Raw genomic sequence first — 27,781 nt, 5'->3', positions numbered from 1 at the left:
AGTGGAACTGCCCCGTAGAGTTTCCAATACAGACCTCCGTAAATACATCCTGAAAATGACCACTTTTCCCCACCCCTACTCCCAGTCCAAGTCACCAGGACTGCTGCAATGTCCTCTTAGCTGGCCTCCCTTCCTTCACTCTTGGCACTGCCCAGCCTCCTTTCCCTCACCCCCTGCAATCAGTTGTCCACTGGGAGCCAGAGCGGTCTTTTACTTCTTTCACCTTTTATTTTGAATGATTTCAAACACATAAAAAAAGTTGCAAGAAGAGTACAAAGAAATTCCGTGGATGCATCATCCCTGTGAAACAATTGTAAACATTTTGCCATACTTACTTGGTCATACCCTCTCTCTCTCTCTAATCATGTCATGGCCTGCCCAGACCTCCAATGGTTTCCCACTGCAAATGGAGTGAAATTCACACACACCCCCCTTCTCATAGCCTATAAGGCCATGGTCAGGCCCCAGTGCACCTCTCCAACATCTTCTACTTCCACTTATTCCTTATGTTCAAGCACGCTGCCCTTCTCCTACCCTCCCCTCCAGGCTTTCCTCGGCTTCAATGTCATAGCTTCCAAGAGGTTTTCCATGATCACTCTACTAAAGTAGCCCATTACCCAACAATCTATTCTCCATCGTATTGTAGTTGCTATTAGTTACCATCACCAATAAGTCAGCTCTGACTCATGGGGATTCTATGTATAACAGAACAAAATATTGCCCCATCCTCATGACCATTGGTAATCAAGTGATATTCTGTTCTGATCCATAGGGTTTTCATTGGCTAATTTTCAGAAGTAGATTACCAGACCTTTCTCCCTAGTCTTTCTTAACTTGGAAGCTCTTCTGAAACCTGTCCATCATGGGTCACCCTGCTGGTATTTGAAATACGGTGGCATAACTTCCAGCATCATAGTAACATGCAAGCCACCACAGTGTGAGAAACTGACAGACAGGTGGCAGCTCCATCACATTACCCTATTCTGTTTTATGTACAGCATTTGGAAATCCTGGTGGCTTAGTGGTTAAGAGCTATGTCTGCTAACCAAAAGCTCAGCAGTTCAAATCCACCAGGCGCTCCTTGGAAACCGTATGGGGCAGTTCTACTCTGTCCTATAGGGCCGCTATGAGTCGGAATCGACTTGACAGCAATGGGTTTGGTTTGGTACAGCATTTATCGGGGTCTGAAACCATCTTACTTATTTATTTACCATCTGCTTGTTTATTTGTTCATTCATTCACTCATGTGTACCTCTTTGGGCAAGACTCTGTGTTGTCTGCCTCTTATTCTCAACTTCTAGAACAGTGCCTGGCACATAGCAGGCACTCAACAAATATTAATGATGGACTAATTTTCTGTGGCACACCGTTTAGCCCATTATAAATGTCTAACTGTTTTATAGGTGTGTTTCTTCTCTTAAGGCACCTGGAGGGCACAACCAGTTTGTGATAGGCTGCTAACCAAAAGATTGGCAGTTCAAGCCCATCCAGCAACTCTGTGGAAAAAAGCCTAGTGAACTGCTTTCATAAAGATTATAGCAAAGAAAACCCTGTGGAGCAGTTCTCCTCTGTGATACATTGGGTCGCCATGAGTCAGAATTGACTTGATGGCAATAGGCTTTTTTTTCTTTTCCTAAGGGCAGGGAGCATCATTTCTTTCACATTTAAGTCTGCCTCTCAGTGCTGGGCACACGTAGGTCCTTGGGATTATGGATTGATTTTCTTCTCAAGTGTGAGCTCCTTGATGTGGAGAGCCTGGGTGAGGCGGGGGAAAACCCCACAGCACCCCTGGCACCTACCAATAGAATCAGTACCCCCTATGGAGGCCCACGGTCATCATAATTTCTTCCTTCTCTCATACTGGGCTTTTCTCCTGGGTTTTTCTAAGTGTTATCAACTTTCTCGTATTGTACATTCCCCTCAATCTTGTTGTGGGGTAAGCAGGGCAGATAGAATCAGCCCCATTTGATGGATGATGAAACTGAAGCAAAGACAGGTTAAGTGGCTTGCCCAAGGTAACACAGGTAATTAATGGCAGGACAAATCCCCTGATTCTGAGCCCCGGGCTTTTCCCTCCAGACCACAGAGCAGCTGCCCCTTTCCCCTGCTCTCAGGGACTGAGAAGCTCAGCCCTGACATTATGGGCACAAAGCTTTTAGCAGGCTAGCGGAGGGCAGGAAGCAGTGTGGTTAGGTGAGCCCTGGGTGTGTGTGTGTCTAATTGCTTTTCCTTTCCTTTCCTTTCATTCACATAGTTATTCACTCACTCAGGCAGATGTTCATTGAAGACACATTCATTGAGTGCCTGCCATGTTCTCGGCTTTCTGCTTGGCATAGAGGGAGGCACTGGGGGAAGGCAGGAACTGCTCACAGGAGCCTGTTCTGACATACAAGAGGCTCGACTAACGTGCATGCAGGGTCATATGTGACAGTGAGGTCCAAACTGGAAACATTGCTCCTGGGGAAATGCTGCCATGTGATCAGGCAGGGACAGCCTCTTGGAAGATGCAAACCTTCTGAAAAAAGAAATGGCCTTGGTTTGGATTGGAGACAGCATTCCTGGCTGGTTAAGGGCTACTGTCCCTTGAGCTAAATTCAGCACAAAGTTGTGCACAGCCACAGATAATGAACACACCCTTGCCAAGTACTCACATTGGGATTGACCCCCTCCCTCCATACCGTAATTATCCCAGTGCTACTACTCCTGGCTATTCGGTCAGAGAACCCTCCTCCTTTCCAGGGATAGCCTAGGACCCAGCAGAGCTAACCTTAGCTCCCCCCTGCCAGTGACCAGTCCCAGGGGAGGGTTTGTGACTCATACCTTGACAATCAGGATCCTTTCTAGGGATTTTAAAAGCTAAATGTGGGAAAGAAAATCTCTCTTTTGGAGGGGCACTAGAAGGTGTGCTCATTGAAAGGAAATGAACGCAGGCTGCCGGTAGCCACATCTCTGCCCCTGTGTCCCTGTGTGCTGCAGGTGGGAATGAAGTGAACAGGTAGGACCAAGTAATGGAGGGAGGGTCATGATGGAAACTGAGTCTCTGAATCAGGTATCCCTGAGGCCTTTTGTCATTATCAACCCAACAGCCTTGAGCTCATGTGCTTGTTGTACTCTATTGAATTGTCAGTGACAACCAGCCAGCTCGTTTTGCCTACTTGGCCTTGAACACCATGAGGTCTTCATGTAGCTCTTCACGTAGGTCTTCTGGCAGAGGAAGCTGTCTTTAGTGCAGGAGGGCAGGGGGTGAGGTGGGTTGGGTTCACTTTGGAAATAAGAGGCTACTTTGGAAGAAGCTGTCTTCAAATTCTTAGTCTAAATCAAGGTTCTCAGCAGGTTGCAGGTTGTATCCTAAGCTCTATCATGTGTGTGCACTAACTGTTGGTTGTATTATACTAGCTGGATTATTAAGGAATTTCAACTCAGTGGGACTTAAATCTGAAGTGGTTTAATTTTAACTATTGTTTATAACCCTACCATGCTCAATCTCCCATCTCCATTCCTCAACAGCAATTTAGAGAGATTCCATAATTTTCTGATCACTTTCAATTATTAAAACTCTGTCTAGTTTGAAGTGTAATTTCAAGTTTAAAGTGTAATTTCAAGCTCAGTTTGAATTGCATCTCTTTGCCTTTCCGCAAGGGAGCCTTGAGAGGAACTCCGACTCCCTTGAGTGTTGTTCTGGAGCAGTGGTGATGAAGACCTGGGGTTAGGGAGGTTGAGGATGGCCCAAGGAATGAGGACAACCCTGCCCCTTTCCTCTTCAATGACCAGCTCTTCCAGGACATGGGGGCAGAGAAGGGCCACAGGGAGAGAAACAAGTGCCCCTTTACTCAACAGGTGCTGGGGTGTCCATCCTCTGTTGGCTATATTGGTCCTTCCTTAGTCTACCTGGACAGGACAGCAATGCCTGGGTGGCAGGCATGCAATACTTCTCTCTCATGAGCCCTTGTATGGGCTCTCTGCAGGCCCCTGAGAAGCCTCCTAACACATGGTTCTCTGACCTGGGGTGTTGGCCTGCCCAGGGCTCCATGTCTTCTACCCCATTCAGCTCTTTACTCCTGGGGTCTTCCCCACAGCCTGTCATTGCCGGGTCCCCTCAGAGTTGGAGGTAAGGCATGCCCTCATGAAATGAAATGATTCTCTCTCTTCCTCTTCCTGCTCTATGTCCTCCTCCTCCTCTCTGTAAAGCTGCATCTATCAAAGTTTCAAACAAAGTGATCCCCAAACACTTTCCTGCCCTGTCCTCTGAGATCATGTGGTTCTTCACCTTCATTTATCTATTCAAATATACCTTCAATAAAACTCCAACCTCCTCAAGAATCTAACCTTCTCTACTTCTTGAATAAGGAGCCCTGGTGGCACAACAGTTAAGCAACCCCATGTGTGTCAGAGTAGGACTCTGTTCCATAAGGCTTATCAGTGAGTGATTTTTCAGAAGTAGGTTGACAGATCTTTCTTCTGAGGCACTTCTGAGTGAACTTGAACCTACAATCATTCAGTTAGCAGTCAAGCATGTTAACCACTTGCACTACCCAGGGACTCCAAGGTTACACATACTAAAGGTCAAATGCTGTAAGGGTCATAATCAATTGATTCTGTGCAGAGAGAACTTGGCAAGACTGCCTTTGGGAGTTACCACCAGAAGGGAGGAGACAGAGCCTCTGGGTCATTGTGGTGGATGTGCCATCCTCCTCCTGGAAAGTGGAGGGTGCTGTGAACACCTGCCCCCCAAAAGGGTCTCTTCTGCCTCAGCAGCCCAATTGGGAATGGTGCCAAGGGGTGAGAGCAGCAGAGTGGTGGAAGGTGAGTCCATCCAGGAACCAGGACACCCTGGTGGTAGTGGAAGTGGTGACCAGAAGGGGACATGGTAGCTGGGGTGATAGCCCTTTCATGGCTGTTGGGCTATGTGGTTGCCCACTCACTTTTTCTGCCTCTCAGGTCCATTGGGAAGATGTTTTCCACTGACAGCATGTGCCACCACAAGGCCGGGGCCTTTATGACTGTTTGGAATAGAAAAAACAGGCATGTGCCACAAAGTACCATTTCTACCATGGTGGGGCGGAGGGGTGGGTGTACATGGTGTGTGCACTTTTGGTAGGAGAAAGAAAAATTTTGAAATTTTTTCTTTGGGACACCATTTGTCCCTCTGGACTCTAAGGAGCATCTGGGGTAGAATTAGTGGGCAGCTTATTTTCCTCAGGACTTGAGGGTAGGATTATTGGAGGAAACAACAAGTCCATAAAAAAACAAAAACAAAAACAGTGCCATCAAGTCGATTCCGACTCATAGTGACCCTACAGGACAGAGTAGAACTGTCCCATAGGGTCTCCAAGGAGCCCGTGGTGGATTCGAACTGCTGACCCTTTGGTTAACAGCCATAGTACTTAACCACTATGCCACCAGGGTTTCTAAGTCCATACTACCTACCAACAATTCAACAGCACTTGATCATTCAGGATGCTTCTGTTAATGAAAACATATGGTACCGATGAAAAGTTCAAAGCAGAAAATAATTGGATCTTGAAAGTGATAGAGCTCTGGCTCCACTTCCAGATAGGAGGCATAGGGTTGCAGTTGTAGAGAGCATCCTAACAGAGCAGAGCGCAAAGACCTCCTTGCCCTTGCAGCCAAAGAGGGCATGGCCCAGTCCTGAGAAGGCCATTCCTGGGGGATGAGTTGGACAGAATTAGTGTCTACATTGTTGTTGTTCTTGTTGTTAGCTGCTGTTGAATCAGCCACGGACTCACAGGAACACCATGTACAATACGACAGAACAAAACGCTGCCCTGTCCTGAGCCATCCCCATGATCAGTTGCGGATTGGACCATTGTGATCCATAGGGTTTTCACTGCTAATTTTTGTAAGTAGATCACCAGGTCTTTCTTCCTAGTCCATCTTGGTCTGGAAGCTCCACTGAAACCTGTTCAGCGTGAGAGCAACATGCAAGGCTCCACTGACAAATGGGTGATGGCTGTGCACCACGTGTGTTGGCTGGGAATAGAACCCCGAGTCTCGGGCATGGAAGGTGAAAATTCTACCACTGAAACATATTAACCAAAAAAAAACCAAACCCAGTGTTGTCGAGTTGATTCCGACTCGATAGCGACCCTATAGGACAGAGTAGAACTGCCCCACAGAGTTTCCAAGGAGTGTCTGGCGGATTCGAACTGCCGACCCTTTCGTTAGTAGCCGTAGCAGTTAACCACTATGCCACCAAGGTTTCCTGAACCATATTAGGCATGCTTTTTAAATGAGGATCTGCATCCCAGAAAGAGATGCACCTTGTCCAAGGTTACAAGGGGAGGTGAGGCAGAGCCAAGCCTGGAGCCTAAATCTTCAAAGCAAAGTGAAATCTGGACCTCCCTCACTCCCAGAGAGTAAAGTTGTCTTGGGTAAAAATAAAACAAGAGCCAGGGAGAGCACCAGAAGGCTTGTTGCTGTTGTTGAGTGCTGCCGAGTTGATTTCGACAGAGACCCCAGGTGACACAGTAGAACATCCTCATGGGATTTTCTTGGCTATGATCTTTATGGAAGCAGATTGTCAGGTCTTTCTACCACAAAGCCGCTGGATTGGTTCCAACCACTAAACTTTCTGTTAGTTGCCCAGTGCTTAACCACCACACCACAAGGCCAAACCAAACCCATTGTCATGGAGTCGATTCTGACACATAGCCCCCCTATAGGACAGAGTAGAACTGTCGCTCTGTGGCTTCCAAGGATGTAGCCCTGGTGAAGCGGTAGTTAAGAGCTCGACTGCTAACCAAAAGGTCGGCAGTTCGAATCCACCAGCCACTCCTTGGAAACTCTATGAGCAGTTCTACTCTGTCCTATAGGGTCGCTGTGAGTCAGAATCGACTCCATGGTAATGCGTTTGGTTTGGTTTTGGTTAATCTTTACAGAAGCAGACTGCCACACCTTTCTACCGTGAGCGGCTGATGGGTTCAAACCACTGATCTTTGAGTTAGCAGCCGAGCGCTTAACCACTGCACCACCAGGGCTCCTCAGGCCACAAGGCAGAGGTGGCAAATTGTCCAGGAATCCCAATGCCTGCCACTCCCAGAAGCTGCCACTCTGCACCTGGCCTGCATGTTTATGGAGGGCTGCTCTGAGGGCTCAGCTCTGTGGAAAGCCAGCCCGCCAAGCTTCCCACAGCATCTGCCAAGAATACACCCGACATAATAATTTCTTTGACCTCCACCACATGAGTTTCTGAAAAGAACAAAACAGCATCATTCCCTGGCATTTACAGTTTAAACCTTTCCTATTCAAGTTTCTAACAAAAAAAGCCACCAACCCATTCTGGCCGTGATTAAAATTCATAGGCTTGCTGCAGAGAACAGATGCAGAAGCAATTTTAGGCCAGTCATATCCCAGGTCTGCAAAATTAATTTGACAGGTTTGCATTAAAGCACTGATCAATATCCACTTTAGAGCGGCAGAGGCTAACTGAGAAAAAATAAGTGACCGGAGTGTTACCAGACGAGAAAAAATGAATCTTTGAGACTTTTTTCCCTCTAAGCTTGCACCTACATCAGAAGTCCTGACCTCAATCCATTGATCGGCTGCAGTTAACATGACAAAAGGCCTAGCAGATAGACCGGCTCGGCCTACCAGGGAACAATCACCCGGATACACTAAATGTTTGACAGAGTGACTAGACTTCGGAATTAGTCTTGGCGTCCTGAGCTCAGCCCCGAGCCCAGCCTTCCGGAATTCTCCCCCTCCCTGCCCCGAGAGCCATTTGCAGAGATCCAACTTTTCTAAACTTCCTCCCATGGATGGTGTGGAGACATTGTCCTGGGGAAGCTGGGGGCTGGCTCAGCGCAAACGGAGGAATTGAGCCTGATGGGTAGCAGGGCTCTCCAAAGGGTTTGACTCAAGGGGAGTCAACTCTTAAGAAATGGTGCTTGGATGTCTCCACACGTAGTTTCACCAACTGTAAACCCAGAAAATGGCACCTGTTTTCCTTCCATTTGGGGCAGCCAGGATCCAATGATGTAATGCCTATGGAAGATTATATTTCGTAAGATTTAAATACGACAAAACTAAAAAACCCCACCCCCATCTAGCCAATTCTGACTCATAGTGACCCCATAGGGTTTCCAAGGCTATAAACCACTATGGAAGCAGACTGCCACATCTTTCTCCCATGGAGCTGCTGGTGGTTTGTAAGCACCGACCTCTTGGTTGGGCATCGAGCACCCTAACCACCGCACCACCAGGGCTCCTTATGGCAAAGTGGTGTCAAAATATTGCAGAGTGGTATAAAAAGAAAATGAGTCACAATAAAGTTAATATATTGGATGAAGCTTATTGAAGTTAAAGATTCATCAATCGGGCCGCACCAAATTGAATGTGGAAAGGTACTCCACTGGGTATCAGTAAGGATTGGCTTTTACTGACAAGATGTGAAAACAAAAGAAACTTATTTCTAACTGGATTATACAATTTTCTGTTGAAGTGCCGTCAGGATCTCATTGGTCAACAAGGGTGGAAGCACTGTCGGGATCTCATTGGTCAATGAGGGTGGCCATGTTACTGTAAAGCTAGGCCTGGTGGTGCAGTTCGCTGAAGATTTACAGCCTTGGAGAAATCCTATAGGGCGGTTCTACTCTGTCCTGTAGGGCCCGCTATGAGCCGGAATCAACTCAGTGGCAGTAGGTTTGGTTTTGGTTCTTAGTTCTAGGCTTAAGTTTCCAGAAAGACAAGTCTTAGAAGCGTAGTCCACTCGACCACATGACTCCATTTTGATTTCTTTTAACAGTGTCATGCATATGTGAAGCCTTATCGTTATTTATACAGTGAAACCTGTGAGAGCCGAGCTTAAGGGACTATCTTGTTTTTCCAGGTCTTGCAAATTTTCTACCTTTGACAGGGTGCTTACCACCACTGTTGTGTAGCTCTCTGTTAAGAATCCTACCTCATAAATACCCAGTGAGTGTTCCTTCTCTGACAGGTTTCTGCCTTACAAAGGTTCCCACTTTCACAAGTTTTACTGTATTATTATTGAGTATGGAAATGCAAGGGCTGTGGGTTATAACCCCAGGGTAACAGGGTCTGTTTCTGAGCAAATAACCCCCTCTTTCTCCACCAAGGAGCCCTGGTGGCGCAGTGGTTAAGCGCTTGGCTACTAACCGAAAAGTCAGAGGTATGAATCCATCAACTGCTTCTCAAGAGAAAGATGTGGCAGTCTGCTTCCGAAAAGATTTACCGCCTTGAAAACCCTATGGAGCAGTTCTACTGTGTCCTGTAAGGTCACTATGAGTCAGAATCAACTCCACAGCGATGGGTCTGGTTTCCCCACCCTACGCAGGAGAGTGGGTGAAATTTCTTTAGCTTTTGACTGCAGATGACTTTGCAGAAATCACGAAGGGTGGAATTGCTTCATCTGACCTGTCCAATAAGGAAAGGATTAGTGATGATGTCAGTGGGTGCGGTATAAATAAACACACGACACAGCCGAGGCGTCCCCTTTGGACCTTTTCAGGGTCGCCTGCCGTTATGTAACAGTGACTCCACTCCCAATGTGCACAGGAATCTGGACATTGTCCGCCACCAGTACTAACTCCTTTGCTTTGGCCATAAATCTCCAGGAAGATTGCTCTCGAAGTTCTCCCCGGCTGCATGGGGACCATGGACTCTGTCATGAGCTGTGTGACCCAAGCTCACCACCCTCCTTCTCCTAGCCAGTTTCTTCAACTGTAAAAGGAGACGTGGGAACCAGATGGTCTCTGAATTAGCATTCCAAGAGCCAGGAGAACAGGACTACAGGCGTCATGGGATTGAAAGTGCTTGGAAAATGGAAATGCCAATAGCAAGAAGAAGGTGTCAAGTTATCAGCTTCACAGGGGTGGGGACCCTCCTTCTCTGTCCCCAAAGCATCTCTGTTATAGCCCTTACCTTATTGGCTGTTAACCTGAGGGAAAGTGTTTATCTTTCTCATCTTGGTATTTGTCTCCTGCATCTAGAACAGGTCTACCCTATAGAACCAAAAAAAAAAAAAAAAAAAACCCATTGCCATCAAGATGATTTCTACTCATAGTGATCCTATAGGACAGAGTAGAACTGCCCCATAGGATCTCAAAGGAGCGGCTGGTGGATTCGAACTGCTGACCTTTTGGTTAGCAGCCAAGCTCTTAATGACTGTGCCACCCTAGAGGAAGCAATCCCTAGATATTTGTTGAAGGGATGAAAGATGAAATGAATAATGGCGTCCCTGAGTTGGAAGAAGGCTGGGCAGAGAAGGGAACTCTCAGAAGCAGTGCCATGGGGCTCTGTGCTGACCTCACACCTAAGGCCTGAGAAATCTAAGCCCTAAAGGATCAATCAGATTCTGTGGGGTGGCCAGGTGGGCAGACGACCCGGGGCGTGGTCCCTCTTCGCCTCACTCAGACATCTTTTTCCCTCAGTTTTTTGGAATGGCGATGCTGGCCCTGCCTGCTCTCCCCCCTTCAAATCCGCAGGACCTGAGGGCCTCCCAGCCCTCATCGGTGCTCTCCACTCCATGCCTATCCTGCACTTATACCATGCTGGGGCCCTTTCCCTCTTTCCCCATCAGATGTCCTTCTCCTGCACTTTTTGCTGCCTAGGACCTTGCAAGGAATCCCTGGGTGATGCAAAAAGTCAATGTGTTTGGCCGCTAACCAAAAGGTTGGAGGTTTAAGTCCACCCAGAGGCTCCTCAGAAGAAAGACCTGGCAATCTACTTCTACGGAATCAGCCATTGGAAACCCTGTGGAGCGCAGATCTACTCTGACACACCTGGGGTTGCCGTAGAATCAATTCAGCAGCAACTGGTTTATACATAGCAGGGATGACTTGGAACTGACTCCATGGTAACCGGTTTTTGCCTTTTTTTTTTTTTTTTTCAGTATGAGGTAATCTCCAGCTCCCCTTTTGCCTCTCTGTTGTTATAGACCCCGTGTGTAGGCGGTGGGCCTTGACATCTTGCTGTCTGTTCATAGTTGAGCTGATAAGCTTTCTCTTGTGTTATGTTGTATTGTTAGTTGCTGTGAAGTTGATTCTCACTCATGGCAACCCCATGTGTGCAGAGTAGAACTTCCCCGTAAGGTTTTCAAGGCTGTGATCTTTTGGAAGCAGATTGCCAGGCCTGTCTTCTGACCTACCTCTGGGTGGGTTTAAACTGTCAACGTTTCAGCTATTGGTGGAACACTTAACCTTTTGTACCACCCAGGGACTGCTATCGTTGGTATACAGTAACTAACTCCGGTCCCATAAATGAAGGGAAGGCGATAAACAGATTCATTGGGTACCATCTAGATGTTAGGAACTTGACCAGGGACTTGATATTCAGCCTTCTTATTGAATCTAGCGAAGCAAGCACCATCCGCCTCATTTACTGCGTGGGCCTTCTATGCTTGTTTGCCAACCGTGCCCTTCTCTAGGAAAGGTATTTTCGTAAGCTTGGCTATGCCAATTTTTTTTTACATGTTGCTGCGAGAAAAAAAAAACAATTAGCATACCACACTTATGAAAATACCTCGCGGGAGGGAGGGGCGGTTGGCAAACAAACGTAGAGGATGCGCGCTACTTGCGTTGGGAGAACAGCAACTTACAGAGGATGAAAAACCTGGCCAAGGACATTCAGTAGTAAGTGGTGGGGCTGGTATTCGAACCCATGTGGTCTGGCTCCAAAGTCCAGGTCCTCCAAACTCTCAAGAACTCTTTGGTCCCAGAGGCCCTGACACTAGCTTCAGAGATTCGGTGCACACACAGACACTTCCATTTTGTCAAATAGGACTAGAGGATCCTATATAGCTATGATGCTTCTGACCAGCCATCTGGAGAAAATGTTTCATGCTCAGTTGTATTTCCCCTGTACTAGAATAAGCACCCCCTGTGGGCAGGGATTAGTGTGCCTAATTCTGTACCACCACCATCACCAGCACACAGACACAGACACACACACACACACACACACACACACAGGTGCTTTGCTCACAGAGGGACATTCTCAAAATGTCAGTTCCATCTGAGGTTTTCAGAAGTGAGGCTGAGTTTTCATGGTACCACCCTCACTTTTGACCCATCTTTGGAGACGCAGTGGTTAATAGCTACAGCTGCTAACCTAAAGGTCAGCTGTTGGAATCCACCAGGTGCTCCTCAGAAACTCTATGGGGCAGTTCTACTCTGTCCTATAGGGTCACTATGAGTCGGAATCAACTCAACGGCAATGCGTTTTTTTTTTACTGTGATGAGTGGCTTCTGTCTGCGAGGTCTACTACACAGGGTTATGGAGCAGTCGGAGGATGCCAGCTGTGGACAAAGAAAAGTTCACAGGCCCCCGGCAGCAACAAGACTGTCGTCTGGTTTCATATGCTGCCTGCCTCATACACAGACGTCACCTGTGGGCCAAGGGCATCAGGCATTCCCAGAGCCTGTTTCTGCTGCTCTCTGGAACTGTCTCCTATGTCTGCCCTTGGTACATCTAAAATAGATGTTCAGGCCTCCCTGAAGTGGCGGCAATCTGTGAGAAACCGAGGTCCTTCTCACTTGCCAGAAGCACTGGGCACAATAGGCGCCTGTGCCCAGCATCCTCATTGGTGGCCAGTGGACCCCCTGAGCAAATATGACTCCCTGGGAGGGCACGAGCACATTCCCAGTTGTCCGGTGGCTACAGATGGCTGCCTTTGGGAATGGACATTGTTATAATTATTGTTTAGTATCCTGATCGAGCCACCAATTCAATCATTGGTTGCATCTTTCTAAGCGTAGTCACACATCCCTCAGGCATTCGGCAGGGGTGTTAATCTCATGAGAATTAAAGAGATACGGAATGGGTGTGGGGGTCAGTAACAGGGTCGGAGTGGGGAGGTGCCTACCTATTAACCTTCCATTTTGGCAGCAAACAGCCATGCCCAGCACGTAAGGAGGACCCTGGAACCTGTCACTATTAATGATGTCACAGATGCAAGGTGGCTGAGGTTTGCCTAAGCTGTTTCAATGACAATATTGCTACTGCTCAAAGCACAGAAGCAGCCAAACAAGATGTCGGGAGGGAGGACCTGTTAGGACCGGGAAGTCAGGACGGGATGGGAGAAATCTGGAATCAAAAGTAGTGTAGGGAAAGGGTTCCGGACTGCGCAGAGTGACACAAGGGGCCCTGGGCATAGCCTCTTGCATTTATGCCATGCAGGCATTTAACAATCATGCATCATTCATTCACTCAGCAAACATTTATTTGACTCTTAGGATGTTCTACTCAATTTCTAGGGGTTGTATAGGGATATGAAACAAAACGATAGCTCCTATCTGCAAGTCTAGTTGGACAAGAGCACAAGCATTCTTAACACAAGGATGACCACAGTAAGTGTTGTCAGTATACTGCCAGCAGTATCCACAGCAGAGTGGGGAGCATTAAAAGCAGTGACAGATTGCTTCACAAGGGGAAATCATGGAGGCTTCCTGCAGAGGGTGGCAGTCAAATATTCTCATGAAGAGATGTTTGTGTGGAAGAATGACAACTCAAAGTGCAAGTATAGAGAATTATAGTTTATCTTCCCTGTCTACAAAAATGGCCATATTGCCTTCCTCTTCTGGAGCCGATCCTGCCCTTTTGACAAAAGCACTGACCTTGGTTCCCTTAGAAAATATCCTACTTGCACATGGCCTCTCCCCATTGGCAGGGGTACCCCTCTGTATGGGGCAAGGGCTCCGCATTCGAGGATGGGTCCCTGTAGGTGGGTGCCTTCCAGGCTCGGTGGTTTATAGTCCAAGGGCTCTGAGGCCAAGGTACCCCAGCCCTGGCCAGCTGGGCCCCAGAGCCATGCTTTTGGTCATCAGAGAGACTGGAACAGCAGTCAGCTATATCGTCATTTTTCAGATGAGACAGTGAAGGCACAGAGAGGTTAAATAGCTTGCCTGAGATGCTGGGATTTAAATTATTATTATTATTTGGATTCCAAGGGCCACCAAAAGATACTGTCCTTGAGATGCCCTCTCCTCCTCCTCCTTCAGCTGCTACAGGTCCTTGCCATTATCTGTCCCAACCCCATAAGTACCCACTGTCGGGAGAATTCCCCCCTCCCAAGCCATCCCTGCAGCACATGGGAAGGGAAGTCTCTGTGTTTTTCTCTCCCATTTGAGAAGAAATGGGGTTGCATTTGAACCTATTCTACGATGCACTCGCTTCACGCAGAGCTTAGCATGGGTTGACTGTGTCTCTCTCCCCCACTACAGGACTCTTCATTGTATTCCCAGCAGAGGTGAATGAAAAGCTGTGTCTCCTGGTAAATGGCTTTCGGACATCTTCCTAAGGACCAGGAAAACGTGGGCCTTCCCACACAGAATCCTGACCCAGAGGCCTTATCTGTCTGTCTAGGGGGACATTCCTGCCAGAGAGTAGGGTGACTTAGGGCCCTAACACTTACCCTATGGACCCCGAAGGAGCCGCCTGAATGGCCCAAGGGTGATGGAGGACAGTTAAGGGGGGAAGGAGGATGCCTGGAGGAGAGCAGTGTGTCAGACCGATGGCAGAAGGGGATGAATACTTCAGAGGGTGAGGCTACACTGGGGCAACCAACAGTCCCAGTTTCAATGCAAAAAGCAGGAAAACCTGGATGGTCACCCTTGACAGGAACAACTCAATTCAATTCCAAGAACCTATATAAATGCCTCCCTAAGCGACTCGACGGCAGTGGGTTTTTTGGTTAAGTGACTTTTAATCACATACTTCATTATTATTAACTTTTCTGAGAGTATGCTTTATCCCCAACCAGCTTCTTGAGAGCAAAGCTTGCTTTATTAAACTTAATAAATTCCTTCCACTGGCTTCTATTACATATGCGGTCCTGGTTCTCTATATATTTTGTCCTCTAATCTTCACAACTGCTTGAGGTAGGTAGTATTGCCCCATTTTTCAGATGAGGAAATTAAGGCTCCGAAGGGTTAAGTAGTTTCCCAAGGTGGGCGAGGATTTGAATCAGTTTTGTCAGACTCCGAGGCCTACCCATGGGTCAACCATAGGTCTGGCTTGGCCAGATTTCATGCTTATTGGCAACAGATTATTTTACCATCTGTTGCCCTAAATCCTTCTTCGAAGGATGAAGTAAGTATTGCACAAACTCACCTGGTGCTACCAGCTGGAGCAGATACCCTAGGTTGGGTACACCCTGTGAGAGTTACCTCGGCTCCTGTCAGGCTCCCCATGTTGGCCTTCAGTTCAGGGGTGCAAGATCATGGGCCGGGGGGAGTAGGGAGCTCCTCTCTGGCCTCCAGTTCTGCTCAGCTAAAGTCACCAAAAAAACTAAAAACTAAACCCACTGCCATCAAGTGGATTCTGACTCATAATGATCCTGTAGGACAGAGTAGAACTGTCCCCATATGGTTTCCAAGGAGCACCTGGTGGTTTCAAACTGCTGACCTTTTGGTTAGCAGCCATAGCACTTAACCTCCACGCCACCAGGGTTTCCCTCACCAAGTATCACCTATTCCTAGGTCTACTACTTACAGAAGATTCATTGGGCTGCAGTTTTGCCCCAGGTAGGACCAGGGATGAGGACAGGGGTGAAGGAAACAGGAACATCTGCTTTTTATTCTTGCCAAAATACACAGCTGGGCTGCTCTGGCTGAGGTCGCTCGTAAGACAATCTTTGAAAAGAAGGTTTCAGCTCATGGAATCGTAAGTATTACAAGTGGAAGGTACTTCGTCCCCCACCTTGCAGTCAGCAGGGGACTATCGTTCTATTTTATAGATGAGCCAACTGAGGCCTCAAAAGGCCCTATCATCCTGATTTCAGAGAATGGAAGAAAATATGCAGCTTCATGGGCCACTTCTGGGCTAGGGTCAAGCGCCCTGAGCAGGGCCTTCCAGAATGAGCCCTGTTTAGTCATTAAATTGCCTGTGTCTGTGTCCCGATAGAATTTGGAGACATGGTCAGTGTAAAATATGTGCGACTCCAATGCATTCCTCTCACTCTTTCTGTAAATAAAAAATAAATGCCAAATAACCATGTCAGGCCCGGTTGTTTGATGGCCTCTCTCCTGGCACTTAATTTTACTTCACGATGTAAAAATATGGGGTGGGGGGGCGAGAAGGGGGAGGAAGAGAGTTGACTTTTTTCAAAGTACAGTCTCATTGGTTAACACCTGAGGGGAAAAAGACTGAAAAGAACTTAATTCAAAAAATCCTTTAGGCGCACAGGAGCTTCTTCCAACCAGTAAGAGTCAGACAGCTATGGAGAGAGACATCAATAAATAATCAGCCAGCTTAGACTTTTAAATGGGAATCCCAGCATCACCACCCAAAGGTAAATTGCTTCTTTTCCACCAGCCTCCAAGCAGGGCTTCATGCATGAGTGGAAGGGAAACTTTGCTTGTTGCAAATGTAGCCTGGCCTTCCTCTCTAGTAGGAGATACAGCTTCTATACATATATATCATGTATCTGCTGTACATAGCCTACATATCCTGTTTCACAGGCACTTGAAAAAGAAAAGGTGTGTCCTCAGAAACTCTGAGGAGCATCTTTGTTTTTGGGTGCCAGTGTTTTTGGCTTCAGGCACAAGACTCCTGTTCAAACATCCCCCTTTTAAACAGCTGGGGTGGTGTAGGGGTGGGCTCTGGAGCAGGGAGGAGAGGCGCTCAGGTCCTGGACCCAGAGGAGTGCAGACAAGGTTCTCCCCAGCATCTGGGGGTCCCAGTCCACCTCCAGGAGTCTCAGCGCCCCTTTAGGAGTGTTGTCGTTGTTAGGTGCCATGGAGTGGATTCTGACTCATGGTGACTGCATGTGTGCAGAATAGAACTTCTCCACAGGGCTTTCTTGGCTGCAATCTTTACAGAAACAAATCGCCAGGCCTTTCCTCCGTATGTCAAATCCCACTGAGGATATTTTTCTGACCATGCCCAAAAGACTCCAGCCTCTTGAAGATTGATTTCACTGCCAGGGGCATTGATTGCTCAATGTGACAAGGGAGAGGCCTCTTCTCAGCTGGGACTGGAGTACTGAATTTCTCTCATAGGGTCTCTATGAGTCTGAACCGACTCAACAGCAACGGGTTTGGGGTTTTTTGTTGTTGTTGTTTTCTGCTGGGAGCTGTGTTGCCTGCAGCATCCGTGTCCTGTGCGCCCGTGAGCGCTGGGCTTGGAGCAAGGGACTGAGGGCGTCTATTACCTGTCAGCGCGTGTTTTATGAGGCGGCCTCGAAACTAAGAGCCAGCATGGGAGTTTATGGAGCTGGCCTCTTAACACCACAAACACTGTTTCTTATTGCTTGTAATTTTCTCCCAGACTATCTACACTCTTATCCCTTTGAAAGCAACTGGCTTGTGCATCTAGCTCAGTGGACTGGCCAGAGAAGGCAGTGAGCAAGGGCTGTTTCTCTACCCCCCAGAAAGCATCGTGCTGCCTGGAATTTCAAAAAACAGCAGCCCCATTTTGGGGTTTTTTTTTTTGCAGGGGCCCTCTGGTGGTGGTAAAAGGAGCCCTGCTGGCGCAGTGGTTAAGCACTAGGCTGGTAACCAAAAGGTGGGCTGTTTGAACCCACTCAGCAGCACCGTGGAAGAAAGCCCTGGTGGATGTTCTTCTATAAATTTTACAGCCAAGGAAACCCTATAGAGAAGTTCTAGTTCGACCCTGTAAAACATGGGGTCACCATGAGTTGGAATACACTGGACGGCAACGGGTTTGGCTTTTTGATTTGGGGGTGGGATGGGGAAGAGTGGAATGAGTGGCCTCTCCCTGTGAGTGAGGCTCCCCATCCAAGAGCAGAAAGGAGAGGCCAGATGTGACGTTCAGCTTTTCTGGGGCCATCTCAAGTGCGTGGCGCAGTGGGAGAACCCAGCACTCAGCCCATAGGCCCTGTCAGGAAAGGGTGGACCAAGCCTAGGGCTTTGCCTGGTCACACTGGTTCTTGCTTAGCTCACTGGGATAGTTTGAATTGAGTTGTGCAGTGAATATAAAATACATACTGGATTTCAAAGACAATGCAAAAAAAAAAGAGAAAGAATGTAAAACGTCGTATTAATTTTAATGTTGATCCCATGTTGAAATAACAGTAAGTTGGATATATTGGGTTAAACGAAATAGTGCATTAAAATAAATTTTACCTGTTTTGTTTTACTTTTTAAATTGTGGCTACTGGAAAATTTAAAATTACATATGTGGCTCAAATTACATTTTTATTGCCTTAGTATTTCATATGGGCCCTTTCATATTATTCATGGGTACTCACTGAAGCTGATTTCATTGTTTCTATATCGTCATTCTAAAATAATTTTTAGAATAAAATAAATCCGTAAATACAAAAAACAGACAAGTACTTTTTATGTGTATAATTTAAACAAGAAGAGTGAAAAGAACACCTGTGTACCCACCATGCAGTTTAGCAACAGGATGCACCCAACTATTAGAAGACCCCTGTGTACCCTTCTCTGACCACAACTATCTCTCTCCCTCCCTAACCAGAGCTCATTGAAATCCTGAATTTATATTGTGCTTATTGTATTTTTTATTTTGAGACATTATAAAAAATGTAGACAGTACCAATAATAATATAACAAACATCTGTCTCCAACCACCTAGAACTGATCATTGCTCACATGCTGTTCTATTTGTTTCTTGTTAAATAAAATAAAGAAGACGTTACAGATAAAGCTAGAGTTGCCTTTTATTTATTCTTTTTTTATATATAAATTATTTTACAGTTGCCTTTTGATTGCAGGCCACCTCACCCCACTCCCAGGTGCTCTGGTTGAGCAGAGGCCTCAGTCTAACCTCAATGGCAATGGTAAGGCCAGCCACTCAGGTGGCACTAGGGTCCCAGTGGGTAGAGAGGAGAGTCTCACACACATACAGGCAAGTCAGCAGATTTTAAATGTAGCTGCCATTTAACATGACTCAATTACTTAATGGAATTTGGACACTTAGTCCTGGATAGGCCATTAGAAATCAGTTACAATGGAGGCCAGAGAGGCCGAGGACTGACCCAAGCTCACCAGCTGGGCAGCCTCAGAAACTGGACTGGCATCCGGGTCTCCCATTAAGCATTGGCTTAAAAAAAAAAAAAATTTTTTTTTTTTTCAACACTGACTCAGCTGTCACCAGTTCAAATCATCTGAATGGTAACACAGTCCACACCAGACTATCCAAGGTGGGTGGACGGAATTGTGAATTGGATTTTCTAGAAGCTGAGGATTAAGCAGAAAACTCAGGTTGTAAGAAACATTTCTTAAATATCAGAGTCCACTTCCTCTGACAGGAAGCCCCTACCACTTCACGTTACAGATCTTTCTTCGTTGATGATGTGTCCTTCTGGTCATTTCTGTGAAGACAGGAGGGTCTCAATGTCCAAGCTATAGGTGGAGGTGAGGGAAATGGGAACCTGGACTAAGTCTAAGCCAAGTTTGGTTTTGCTTTTGTCTTCTTACTAAGTGTTTGAGAACACTATTTTCTTGTGATTTCTTTCTGACCTAAATTGGCATGTTGAAAAATGCTATCAGCCCAAAATTTTGTTGAGTTCTGGTTAACAGAGGTTTCACAGTGGTCTGATTCAGTCATGCAGGAAAGCTCTACATAAAGACAAGAGACAAAAAATGGAAACTGTTTGCCATAATTTTCCAGGAGTAGGCAATTGAAAGATCTGGCCCATGGGTGGGCTTGAACTACCCGAGGACTCAAAATGAGAGACTCAATTTGACTAACAGTAAGAAGGACAGTAATTGATTTCCTTCCCCACCAAAGCTCTACGGTCCTTATGCAGATAAAGATTTTGTGCTTTTTGTTTGCAAGTTTTATCTCTTCAGTAAGACATTAAACTCTTTGAGAGAGGAATTGGGTCTCTTGGTACTGTTCACAGCGTCTACCACAATACTGTGCACATAGGTGCTTGAAATTTTTTTGTGGAATAAATAATAATAATATAATTAACATATCTGGTAGCACAATCACTGCCCTTGTTATGAAAAACACTTTATTCCAAAGCCCAAGGAGGTGGATTGTAGCAAGTATCTTCCCTGTTCTGGGCAGGAAGATGCCGGGAGGACCAAAATAAGCCTTGGTGGTTGTTCGCTCAGGAGAAGCAGGCGGGTGGAGAGGGGGATGCGAGGAAAAGAGGGAGAGCACGTGGGTTCTGCAGAAACCTCCGAACAATCAAAGGCACAAATGCCTCTTCTTATAAACACACAGTGTGAGGCAGATGTTTACCCAGGACAATCGGAGAGAAAAAGCCAGCCAAAGCCAGAGAGATTCACGCTCCACAAACAAGGGATTTCCTGGGGGACGGAGTGGCAGGTAATGGGTTCTGCAAATTTCTCCTCCTGATAACTACATCACAAAGTCCAAAGAGACTTTTCCTTCCTAGTGAAATCTTATTTAAATACTGCTGCCTATTGCCGGCAGAATGGCCGTTGTATTGGCAGGCTTAGGCTATTCTCTCAAGCTTTTATGAAGCAGGCGAGGAAGAAATAGGCATCCCGTGTCACTGTGGAAGCAGGGGACACATTCCATAGGGAATTTTCTTCCAGAAATGCTTTAGAAGTCAGCAGATAAAGTGTCTTTCCTCATCCTGATTAGGTGCCTTCAGCCAAGACAGGTATCCATTTACCTGCCTTAGGTAGCGGGCTGCAGAGAAAACAAGAGCTATGCCAATTTAGGAAACCCTGGTGGTGCAGTGGTTAAGTGCTACTGCTGCTAACAAAAGGGTTGGCAGTTCGAATCCCCCAGGCGCTCCTTGGAAACTCTGTGGGGCAGCTCTACTCTATCCTATAGGGTCGCTATGAGTTGGAATCGACTCAATGGCACTGGGTTTGGTTTTTTGGTTTACGCCGCTTTAAAAACAGCAATCACCTGTACCATATGCACAGTGTGGCTGCTTCCAGGTCAGTCAGCATTATTTAACTATTTAAAAACCAGCTACCTCAATAAAGGTGGTCAACATCGTGATTGCCTTTGAGGTGAATTTGTTATGTTTGGTCATTCTTCATAATTATGTTCACTTTTTAAATCCTTTTGAGGCAGAGCAAAGGGCTCAGAACTAGGAGTCAAGGGTTTCAAATGCTGGTCTCCTCTGGGTCACAATTTTCTGTGTGGTCTTGGATAAATTAGCTCCCCTTTCTGGGCCTGTTTCCCCATCTCTAAAGAGATAAGCAGTTGAGTCAATGATTCCAACTCATGGTGACCCTGTGTGTGTCAGAGTAGATCTGTGCTCCTTAGGGTTTTCAGTGGCTGATCACCAGGCTTTTCTTTCAAGGCACCTCTGGGCGGACTCGAACCTCCAAACTTCAGGTTAGTAGTTGAGCCCATTAACCATCTGCATCACCCAGGGACTCCTCTAAAGAGATATAAAAAAAAATTAGATTAAATGAACTCTGACAGCCCTGACTGCTCTGAGATGCTGAGCCTGTGTACTCTTTCTCCAGGAGTGGACAGTGTGCCTCGCTGTTCATTCTTGTTCATTGTCTGACCAATGTTCTCTTTTTTTAGGAGGTGGGTCAGAAATTAGTGTCTGAGGACTTAAAACTGAGCTAAGTCAACTGGCCCATTTTCCTCAACCAATGGAGTTAGCCATTCTTGAGTCATATATGACTACGAAACCAGCAAACTATCTAGTTCCTGCCTCAAAGGAGGAGCTGCTGGTCAGAACTGAGGAGTGTTGATTTGCAGGTAGCTAAGGTAAATTTTTCACACAGTCACAGTGACCTGGCAGCCATGCGGTTCCCCTCCACAGGCCTGCACATTCTCATTCTCATGAATTCAACCAGTATTTATTAAGCTGCTATTATGTGCCAGACACTGTGCTAGGCACTGGGGATATAACAGAGAGCAACCACAGGCCTCATCTTGGGTTTCATTGAACTTAGGGTCTAGTGATGCAACAAGACCCTAAACCTGAGAATCACCCCAATACAGAGTTACACAATGTGTAAGAATATGGGAGCCCTGGGGTTGGCAACTTAAGAAAATTTTGTGAAAATCTAGACTCTACCTCCCTCCTTTAATCCCTTGTGCTTCCTCTGAAGGAGAAGGCATGGCTGGCGGAAATGGCCACACCATCAGCGACAGGCACAGACTGTGCCCTTCCCTGGAGTCTGACCAAACTTCCTTCCTCACTCCATGGGGATCTTTTCACTTCGGGGAACTGAAAAGCGAGTGCCATACCTGAAAGATTCATCAGCCCTGTTCTTAAGGTGGTAAAGGCTTGGAGGAAACAGCAATGGCCTCTAGAAATTTCTAGTGCTCTTCCACCACGTTGGCAGCCAAGTGCAGTGTGGGGGTGGGCGTAGGGAGGATGGAGGACAGTAATGGTGCCAGACAGGAAGCTTCTGGGGTGGTAACAATGTTTGGGCATGAATGGGCCTGCCTGGGGTGGAGAAAGAAGAGGCTGCAGAGTTGGGAGAAACCCCTCCTTGGATCCCAGTTCCGCTTTGGGCAGCCACTGGTCTGGGCTGTCTAGGAGGGTGAGCAGGAAATGGCCTCAGGCAGAGCCTGATTTATTCACTGTCTGCACTTGGTCCCAGCCCATCCTCTGCTCAGGCTTGGTAAATCCCCGGGTTCTGTAGACATTTTTATTAGCGAATGCCTTTTTTTCCCCCTTTGAAAATGTGGTTCGACGAAAATGAAATTTCAGATGTGTGTGTCTCAGCATTGATTTTTCTATTTGTAATAACACACCCTGGCATATCTCCTTTGATATCAAGAGGATAAAATGTCCCTAACACCGTGCTCTCCGTTCTTGGGTAATAGATAAAGCCTGTTTATGAGATGTCATTTATTCCGCAATAGACAGTAAATAAAAGCCATTTCAAGCTTGGGTTAAATCAAAGCTTGTTCGGGATTTCAGCAGATTTGCAAATCACCTCAGGGACCTTCATCAGTTGCAGTTGCTCTTTCCCTCTTTGCTATTGACTCTCCCCCACTCTGCCCAGCCTCCCACCCTCCCCAGGCACCCACCCGGAGCCCTGATTTGGAAAGAGACTGGCATGGCCAAGGACCTAGCATGATGCAAAAAGTTCCTTCCCTCCGTTTGGGGAATAAAGGCTTTAAAAGGCAGCAAGAAATTGAGGTTACACCAACAAAAGGCAGAACGGCAAAGGGAAGAAAAAAAGTTCGCAGGAAAATCAGATGCAAACCTGAAAAGGGGAAAGGATGTGAAAGGGCTGCCCTGCAGCTCCTTTTAGTCATGTGCAGATTGTATTTCTGTCATTCCCAGGGACCCTGTGTGCTAGAGGGAGAGAGGGGAGTTGGAGTGCAGTCCTTCTCAGCCCTCGTGCCACCTCCGGTACCCCTGTTCTACCACAGGCCTTTGACCTACACATCTCAGTTCCCACCCTCCAACCCACCCCATTTAACCACTCCCTCGACCCCCATGTAGCCTAGTCTTTTGTATCCTTCCAGATCCATCCGAAGCCTGCTCCTCCTTCTGTCCCATTTTCTCTTCCTGACTGCCCAGTGCACATTGTCTAGGGTCTTCAACCGATTCTGTCTTACCTTGTCCCTGCTTGGTTGGGGAGGTGAGTATTGGCTCCACCACTAGCATGGAGTCCCTTGAGGGTTGGAATTGCTATTTAAAGCTGGAAAATTCAATACTAGGACCCTAGTCCAATGTTCTATCCACTGCAGGAATCCCCTCGATGGCATCACCAAAGATGTTCAACCCCTGCTTCACACGACCCGGGGCCGGGACTTCAGAGCCTCATCCATCTGATGGAAAACTCTAGGTCGGAGGACATCCCCTTCTATTTAGGGTTTTCAATGGCTGATTTTTCTGACATAGATGGCTAGGCCTTTCTTCTAAGGTACCTCTGGTTTGGTTCAAGCCTCCAACATTTCAGTTAGCAGCTGAGCATGTTAACTGCACCACCCAGGGGCCCCAGGTCTGTATGTTGTTCTTAGGTTCTGACTCATAGCGACTGTATGTACAATAGAACGAAACCCCGCACAGTCCTCACCATCCTCACAATTGTTGCTATGTTTGAGCCCATTGTTGCAGTCACTGTCAACCCATCTCACTGAGGTTTTTCCTCTTTTTTGCTGACCCTCTACTTTACCAAGCACGATGTCCTTCTCCAGGGATTGATCCCTCCTGATAACACGTCCAAAGTATGTAAGACGTAGTCTTGCTATCTTTGCTTCTAAGCAGCATTGTGATTGTCCTTCTTCCAAGACAGATTTGTTCATTCTTTTGGCAGTTGATGGTGTATTCAATATTCTTCGCCAATACCACAATTCAAACATATCAATTCGTCTTCAGTCTTCCTTATTCATTGTCCAGCTTTGACATGCATATGAAGCAATTGAAAACACCATGACTTGGGTCAGGCGCACCTTAGTCCTCAAGGTGATGTCTTTGCTTTTCAACATTTTAAAGAGGTCTTTTGCAGGTGATTTGTCCAATGCAATGCATCTTTTGGTTTCTTGACTCCTGCTTCCATGGGCATTGATTGTGTATCCAAGTGAAACGAAATCCTTGACAACCTCAATCTTTCCTGCATCCGTCATGATGTTGCTTATTGGTCTAGTTCTGAGGATTTTTGTTTTCTTTATGTCGAGGTGTAATCCATCCTGAAAGCTGTGGTTTTTGATCTTCATCAGTAAGTGCTTCAAGTCCTCTTCACTTTCGGTAAGCAAGGTTGTTAATGAGTCTTCTCCAATCCTGATGCCCTGTTCTTCTTCATATAGTCCAGCTCAACATACAAACTGAATAGGTATGGTGAAAGGATACAACCCTGATGCACATCTACACCTTTCCTGACTTAACCATGCAGTATCCCCTTGTTCTGTTCGAACTATTGCCTTTTGATCTATGTACAGATTCCTCATAAGCACAATGAAGTCTGTATAGTTTGTATCATTGTTCAAAATATTTGCTGCCCCTCCCTGCAGTTACCCCCTTCTAGGAAGATTATATATCCCTGTCCTGTTTGTTGGATACTCTGGTGGCATAGTGGTTAAGAGCTGCGGCTGCTAACCAAAAGGTGGGTAGTTTGAATCTAGTAGGCACTCCTTGGAAACTGTATAGGGCAGTTCTACTCTGTCCTATAGGGTCACTTTGAGTCAGAATTGAGTTGATGGCAAAGGGGTTTTTTGTTTTTGGTTCTGTTTGTTAAGAAGCCCTAGAGGTGGAGTGGTTAAGTGCTCAGCTGCTAACTGGGAAAGTCAGCTGTTTGAACCCACCAGCTGCACTGTGGGAGAAGGATGTGACAGCCTGCTTCCATAAAGATTTACAGCCTCAGAAATCCTATGGGGGCAGTTATACTCTGTCCTGGGGGTCACTATGAGTCAGAATCAACTCCATGACAATGGGTTAGGTTTTGGTTTTAGTCCTGTTTGTTGACGTTGTGACTTACTCTGTGCCTGGAAATGTTTGCTGACCATGCGACTTGCTGTCGCCAATGAAGTGTAAGCAGAAGTGGTATGGAGCAGATCCTTAGCTAGCCTTCCATGAACAGGAGCGAGCAAGAAGCCTTTGTTATTAGAAAGACACTGAGATCAGCATAATTGGCCTAAATCAGGCCCTCAAGGAAAATTTTAAGAAATCGTGGGCATGTTCTGTGCCCTCAGGAGGTTTATAGTTGAATTGAGATTATTGTCTCCTGTGCCCTTTTTGGAGCCCTGGTGGCGTGGTGGTTAAGAGCTTGGCTGCGAATCAAAAGGTTGGCAGTTTGGATCCAGCAGTCGCTCCTTGGAAACTCTAAGGGGCAGTTCTACTCTGTCCTATAGGGTTACTATGATTCAGAATCGACTGGATGGCAATGGGTTTGGTTTTTTTTGTGTGTGTGTGTGCCCTTTTTCGAATGTCTTAAAATGTGGGAGTAACTGTCTATAGTTCAATATAAAAACAGTGTGGGTAGGGGGCTGCCTTCAGGAAGTAGGTGCAAGATCCTCAGCAGCTCCAGGCACTGCTGCCCTGCTTCCTTCCCATCCCTGGAGTAGCACAGCCAACCTCTCTGCATCTCTCTCATTTCCTCCCCTCCACAGCCCTACCAGGGAGGTGCTATCCTTAGCCTTATTTTACAGATGCAGGCACTGAGGCTTAGAGAGGCCAAATAGCTCTCCCAAGGTCATGCAGTCAATAAGTGGCCAAGCAAGGATTGGATCAGTGGCCTGTCCAAGTCCAGGGCTTTGCCCTTCACTATCCTCCACTGCCTGGAAGGGGCTGTGCCCCATTGCCCGCTGAGAGGCCCTACATGGAGAACAAGGAAGGGGTCTGCCTGGAGGAGCCACCTGGGCTGGGTCTGCCACCTGGGGATGAGCTGACTCCCAAACTGGGCTGCAGATGAGGCAGTAGTTAGAGAGTCTACAGGAATTACAAAGGAAAGAGGAAGCAAGAGTGGAAGCAAGGAGGAAAGAAAGAAGGGGTGGGTTGAGCCAAGGCTAGGAGAAACAAGATTCCCCAGGTGCCCTGGTCACTGGAATATGAATACTCCGCTCACTCTGTGCCTCTAATTTCTCCCAAGTGGTGTCTGGGTGTGCTGTGTTACAGTTAAAGTTGTGTCAGCGGTTTCATTAGAACCTAGGTTGTGATTTATAACCCTCCCTGCAAAAATGTGCTCCTGGCTGAAAACTGGCATCCGATGTCTTGGGCCAAGAGAGCCATTTCTGTAGAAGACTCACACAGCGCGGCCCAGAGGGAGGGCCCTTTCTTGCATCCAGCTTGACATAAAAAGAATGGGGAGCGAGTGGGGGAGGTTTGTTTAGAATCTTCAAGAATCAGCTTAGATTTCAGAAGGAGTGCTCAAAAGGTCCGGTTCTTCATCATATGCACCCATAGATTTTTGTGAATGTAAAACTGTTCATAGAAATGATGCTTTGGAATAACTTGATCTTGCAAACGTCATGAATAATCATTAATAACGATGACAATCAGGATGGTGACAGCAGCAATCCCTTACACAATGATGGTTGAGCCTATCCCCGAGCTTCCCCTCCAAAGTCTCCCTGACAGAGCAGTCCTCAGAGAGTTGGGAAGGAATTATTATCCCCATTTTGGAGAGGACAAAACTGGGGCCCAAAGAGACTAAATGCTGAGCTTAGGGGCTACCAGCCTCCGTTCAGTGCATCTCCCACCCCTGCAGGCCACCTGAACCAGGGCTTAAATAAACAAAGCAGCAAAGTGGGTCTGCATACGCCTGCTCATTCTGATTTTTTTCATTTTTTATTTTAGAAGAATATGCACCATTGGAAACAGGTCCCATTTCAAGCCACATGAGGCTTGAGAAAAATAAATGTGAAAACAAAAGTGCTATTGAATACAAGCATCATTATTACCATAATTATTGCAAAGAGCCTATTTGGAACTGTCGAAAATCCTAAAAACTACTTAATATTTTTAGAGCATCAGAAGGTACTTTTTTCAAATATCAATTCTTCTCCCCAGATGGCTGAATGATCATCACCATCATCATCTCTCCCGTTAACTTATTGCTTTGTACATAATTTCCCACAAATTAGGGCATTTGTTGCTCAAACGTCCCCATTTAACAGATGAGGAGATGGAGGCTCAAAAGCATTAAGCAAAGCAAAAGAAGGCTTGGGACTCAAACTCAGATGCTGAGTACATGGAGATGAACTGAGTTCTACATCCCACCTCCCATGGAAAATGCTTTGCTGGGTGAGTGCTTTGAAGCCCCAAATTGCAGTGGTCCAGAAATTTAAAAACAGTTCCCCATCAGAGATGGAGTTAAATGCAGCAAGACCAACTGCTTTCAGGACAGCCGCTCAGCGACAGTCCTTGGCGGTCTCAGCACACTCACTGTGCATGGGGTCCTCAGCCCTGGCCGCGGTTCCTGGCCATGGCCCCCCTGATGCTGTCCCATAAAAGCCTGCCCCA

Source organism: Loxodonta africana, chromosome 11 (genome assembly GCF_030014295.1).
Source record: "Loxodonta africana isolate mLoxAfr1 chromosome 11, mLoxAfr1.hap2, whole genome shotgun sequence".
Classification (NCBI taxonomy): Eukaryota; Metazoa; Chordata; class Mammalia; order Proboscidea; family Elephantidae; genus Loxodonta; species Loxodonta africana.
The sequence above is the reverse complement of the archived record's forward strand: the minus strand, read 5'-3'. Positions refer to the sequence as shown.